Consider the following 6,161-nt stretch of genomic DNA (forward strand, 5'->3'; position numbering starts at 1 on the left):
AAGAGACTCCAAAAGAGACAGTTGCAGCATTCACAGATAATTCATAACAATTCAGTTCATTTCAAAATAACCATCAAAGAAACAAACATACTATAACAGCTCATTCTTGGACTAAATATTCTGTCTTCTCTCCCAGGCCTTGCAAACAACATCTGCAATAAAAAAGGTTTCCTTCCTGAAACATAATACCTCCCTCTCAGCCTCATAAGCAGGACAATAAAACAAAAACTGAACTTTGTTCTCAATTTCTCCTAATTCACACAGTAAACAAAGTCTGTGTTCTGAACCCACCAGTCTCTAGAGCTAGAGGTAACGTTCCTGAACGTAGCTGTGCACAAAGAGATCTTTGTCTTGTGTTAAAATCATACCTCACAAAGGGTTCTGTGCTTTGGCTGTTCTTCAGTTGGCAACTTTGGTTTGTACCAAATATCAACAGACCATTCCTCTTTATACATAAGGAACATTTTACTGCTAATCTCCTGAATATCACAAGAAAACCTCTTCTGAAAAATAAATGACATATCATTCAAGTAAAATAAGGATTTCAGCTCTTTAACCCAAAGATGACCATGTGAGAGAGATACACCAGTTAAATATCTTTTTAGTGAACCTGACATCTTCACACGTGACCGAATCATTTCACATCTATGCCTAATGTTTCCCATCCCATATCTCCACTAAACTGAGGTAAGTTTATGAACTCCAAGGATCAGATAGCTCTGTAATGCACAGTGTTACAACTTTTATGTTCAAGGAACCCCCAAACACCAGAGACATAATCTGACACAGCACACACACACGAATTGTAAAGCTGTGTGTAAGTATGACTCCACCCACCAGCCCACCCTGTGGTTCTGTGACTCCGCCCACCAGTCCACCCTGTGGTTGTATGACTCCGCCCACCAGTCCACCCTGTGTATGACTCCGCCCACCAGCCCACCCTGTGGTTGTATGACTCCGCCCACCAGTCCAGTGTCTCTGACAGTCTCCATCCATGTCAGTGAAAACATGGATGCTTCACACACAGAAGATCTATACAATCAGCACAGTTTCAAGATTAGAGTCACCAATTCAGTATCTGACCAAATGTCTCTCCTTCCATAAGCAGCCAAACTGAAGAAGCTCAAGACGAGCCACCGCTGTTAAAGTCTAGCAAAGTTTAGACGAAGAGGTGGACGTAGATGCATGATGCACATTTTAGTTGACGAAAACTTTATTTTTTGTACGGAGTGCACAGGCTACACCTTTTAACAATGAATGGATTTATTTAGGCGTAAAACACTCACAAATAAAGATGGGGCGGCGGTGGCTCAGCCCATAGGGAGCAGGGTTGGGAACCAAAGCGTTGCCAGCTCAAGTCCCCATCTGGACAAGTCAAGAGTGCGGACTGGCAGCAAGAGAGTTGCCATTTTGCCCCCTGAGGTACCCCTGAGCAAGGCACTGAAGCCCCAGCTGCTCGGGGCACCTGCCCAAGGGCAGTGATGTCACTCTGACATGCATGTATAGGTCCTGTTTATGCACGTGTGTGTGTGTATGTCAACAGAGTGAAAAAACAGACTCTCCCTTCAGGGATTAATGAAGTATCTTCTTCTTCATCATTTCATGTGATATTTTGTCAAAGCCACAGGGAGCCACTGGAGAGGGGCTCAGGAGCCGCAGGTGGCCCTTGAGCAGCAGGTTGCCTTCCCCTGGTCTGTGACACCTTTTCCTCTAAACTTTGCCAAACTTTAACAGCGTGCTTACTTTGAGCCTCCTCAGCTTGGCGAGCAGTGGACTCCAAATCAGAAAAAGTAAGATGAAAATATAGAATTTAATAGTGTGTGGACAGATGTGTTTGCCTTCACCGCCAACGCTGCAAAGCACCAGATAACCATAATTAGCCACCTTGCAGTGAAACATACTTATGAGTGCTCATTTGGACCTATTCTTAATGTAAATAATTTAGACTTATTACACGGTGTAATCAAAAGGCTCAAATATGTTGATCAGGCAGATTTTTAGAAGTCACATGGCTTACACAGAGCGTTGATTTGACAGTTTTGAATAAATCAGACACTGGTCTTCTGACACGTACAGACCTGTGCGATGAAGGAACATTCTCCTCCTTTGCATCCTCGCTAAGTTTAACTGACCCAAAAGTCATCTATCCAGCTTTTTTCAAATGAGGCATTTTGTCCAGAGACAGTCATTTTCCCAGTCGCCCCCTGAATCACACGCTGATTAATCCCTCACCCTAGACTTTGATCAAAAACAGTTGATATCAACTACTGATGGAGAAATGGACTCCCTGAACCCAGCTCACACGACACCTCTCAAAGACTCCTGGGAACAAGACATGGGCGTCAACATTTCTGACACCCAGTGGAGGGATATTCTTGGCACTCCTCGTCACTACGTGCCAGACACGGCCTATTGCAGTGCAGCGTGCTCCACAGAGTGCACGTCACCAACGCCAAATTGGCTAGAATTAACCCTGATTAATGTGACGTGTGTAACAGATGTAAGAAATCCCCAGCTGACCACTTACACATGTTATGGACATGTCACAGCTTAACTGGCTTTTGGTCTAAGGTGTTTGACACCCTCCAACAGGCCTAGAACACAATTCTGGTACCTAACCCGCTGACAGCTTTAGTCGGCCTCCCTCCAACTCAGAACACGCCAGCCACAGCACGACACGTCACTCTGCTAGAGACGCTCCATTCTTCTTCAACAGAAACATAAAGATTTCTCCTACTTGTATCCGCAATCTCATTCTTTCAGTCACTACCCAGAGCTCATGACCATATGTGAGGGGTTGGGACGCAGATGGACCAGGAAATGGAGAGCTGTCCGTTTTGGCTCAGCTCCCTCTTCACCATCACAGCCCGGCACAGCCCGTCCACGTCACTGCAGATGTCGCCCCAAACTGCTGATCCATCTGACGCTCCATTTCCCCTCACTCGTGAACAAGACCCTGAGATATTTGAACGCCTTCTCTTGGGGCAGTAACGCCCTCGCGACCCAGATGGGGCAGTCCAACGTCATTCAGAGTCGACAGAAAAGAAATAAAACGATCAGGAACCGTCTTGGTTCGTCTTTCCACTGCTCCAACAACCACCAGCTGTGGTTTGGTTGAAATAAACTCTTAATTCACTCAGTTAGATGTGAAAATATTCGACTCTATACACACTAACGTGTATTTCACAGATATCTCGAGCAGGTACGCAGTCACTTTGAACCCAGAAAATAAAACAGACTTTGATGATCTGTTTTCGTGGTGAAGCATCAGGAGTGGTCAGTAGTTTGTAACTCTACTGTACGCAGTCCAATCTTCCCTGAACTTCACGTCAGCACTGAGGTATACTGAGGGCGCCAACTACTGGCAACAGGAAATGACACATTTTATACTATGATGTGCTGTTCCTATCAAGTTGACCAGGTCCACCTCAAATCTGACGCTCCATTCCTCTGAAATGGAAACATATGTCTCCCCAAACACGAGCAGTGGATACAGGAAGTCTTACTCTTCAGACTTATTAGGCTTTGCACTGTTGTACAGAACTGTTCATGTCTGCAGAAAATAAAGGCTCTACTGACAGTTAACGGTTGCTACAAGATGTGAGTCCTTCCTGCAGCTCTGACTGTACGTGTCAGATAAACGTAGTGCAGTAAAGGTACAGCATGTAGCACATGTTACGATCCACACACTCACAGCTAGTGTAGCTGCAAAGTGAACTCAGAGCTGAGAAATGCAGCCAGGTGTTGATAACGTGTGTGTGTGTGTGTCTGTTCAGGGTGTGGCGTTGACAAGGCAACAGGAACGAGCCAGGCGTGGCTGAATCAGTGTGTGTGTGTGTGTGTGTGTGTGTGTATTTAAGGCCTGCAGCAGTGTATTTGTGCAAATCAGCGGTGGGGAAAGTGTTTGTGTAACCAGGTATTGGCAGGGTGTGTGTGATGGATCATAATGTGTGTGTGAGTGTGAGTAAGTGTGAGTGTGTGTGTGTGTGTGTGTGTGTGTGTGTGTGGTTCAGGGTGTGTCTGCTCGGTCACACCTGCAGCCTCAGGACACACTTTACAAATGGAAACAGATCAGAGCTGCAGGCGGTGATTTACTGCTCGCTGAGCGCCGATGACACAAACACAATCAGAGTACTTTCAGGTATTTGGACGCACGTATCTGACCTGAGTAATACACACATCCAAATACAAGTAATCCAAAATTCAGACGGATTTCACAACAATCATAAAGAGGAGCCAAAGGGGAGGTTTGGTATTTTCCAGCCTGGACTCTGTTTTTCAAGGTTCCTGTTTGTTTCTTTCAACGTCCACTAACAGTGTCTGTGTTTGTCACTGACAGGCTCAGACTGTTACTCTAAGTGTCTGACAGCATGATGAAAGGATCCCTACAGAGATAGAGCTTTGTGTCAGAGAGTCAGATCCAGAAACAGTCCTGAAATCACCGTCACCAAACCCACCAGACTGCATTTAGATAAACGGTCATTCTATCATCATTAAACACACTTCACTCAGAGTCGACACAAACACAGTAAAACTCTCAGAAACCATCTCGGTTCATCTCTCCACTGTTCCAACAATCACCAGCTCTGGTTTGGTGTGAAAATATTCTGACTCTGTACACGCTAAAATGAATCTTTATTTCACAGACATCTCGAGCAGGTCCACAGTCACTTTGAACCTAAAACATAAAAGCATACTTTGATGATCGAGCAGAGCAGGAAGTAGTTTGTAACGCCACTGTACGTGGTCCAATCGGCCCTGAACTTGACATGCCAGCATTGAGATATTTTCAGAGCGCCAACGACTGCGTGCTGCTCCTATCAGGTTGACCAGGTCCACCTCAGGTTTGGGCAGAAAGGCCTCAACACGTTGGCGATACTTTATAGTGACAATCATGAGTTTTTAATCAAACCATGTTGCCGTGGCAGCATGGTGAATGTCGAGGTTTTGACAAGACACTGTCGTATCTTGATTTTTCATCATCCAGTCTTCCCCCTAATTTCACATGCTGGATAAGAGTCCAGGCCTGAAGAGAACAGGTACAGCCGCACCAACCGGCGTGCCGTCGACACCCCTGTTGGTCGGAGGGCCCGTCCATCGCAGCTTTACTTCGATCCTGTATTTATTTCACCAGGCTGTTCGCATTCTCTACTCGTCAAGTATCACCACTTTGTCAGTGACCCCCAGCGTCTGACACTGACAAAAAAACTGTTGGCTGTCATTCTTTCATGGCGGTGTCGGGGGGGAAACACAGCAGGACAACAACCAAAGTTAAAGCTGCAGAAGTCCAAGTAGCGCACGTGGGTCCAACAACCACTGACCTTCACTTGGGAGGCCGGTGTTCACTTCCTGTAAAGCCAAACCCTGTCCCTTTTAACTGAACCCAACCGAGTGTGTGTGTTGTTGTACCGACGTAGTGCTTTTACTTTGAAAGAGACTGTACATTTCCTGTGAAAACAGAAGTGTAGTTTGAACAGACATGATGCATGCAGCGGGCACGTGTTGGTTGTTGACATCCCAGAACGTCAACAACCAACACACCCAGGGTACCTTGGACGTCATGTGTGGACGTGGAAAGTCCATGACCAAACGTGGACATTTGAGGAGGTCACAGTGAGGATGATGATGATACACCGGCGGACAGTGTCAGTCTATGATACCTGCTGGACGGCGTCAGCTGAACAAATCCCTGACTTTCACCCAGGAGCCTGCTGCTCGCTTCCTGTGTGAATGTAGAGCCAAACCATGATGTTCAAACCTGACCACGTGCTTTTGTTGCACAGAGAAATAAACGTAGGTACGAGGTGTTTTACTGACGTACGTTTCTTTTGAAAAATACTGTCCAACTGGCAGAAACATCTGCTGAAGCGTATTTTGAAGAGATGCATGTTATGTGTGTACACTGACACGGTGTCCCAGAACACAACAGACACTGGAGGATGCCTCGCGCGTCGCTTGTAGACGAGAGGTCACTGCTTGTATACAGCAGCGTGTTGTTCAACTCCTCTTCATCGGCCTTCAGCTGCTCCATAACTCATGTTTCAGTTTGTGTCCCAGCTGTTCTGACTTACTTAAAAATGAACAAATAGAGAGGACTTGTGTTGGACTTGATAATATTTGATGATGTTTTACTGGAGCCATTCAGCCTGTTCAGTGTGGAG

This window comes from Epinephelus fuscoguttatus, linkage group LG15, assembly GCF_011397635.1.
Source record: "Epinephelus fuscoguttatus linkage group LG15, E.fuscoguttatus.final_Chr_v1".
Classification (NCBI taxonomy): domain Eukaryota; kingdom Metazoa; phylum Chordata; class Actinopteri; order Perciformes; family Serranidae; genus Epinephelus; species Epinephelus fuscoguttatus.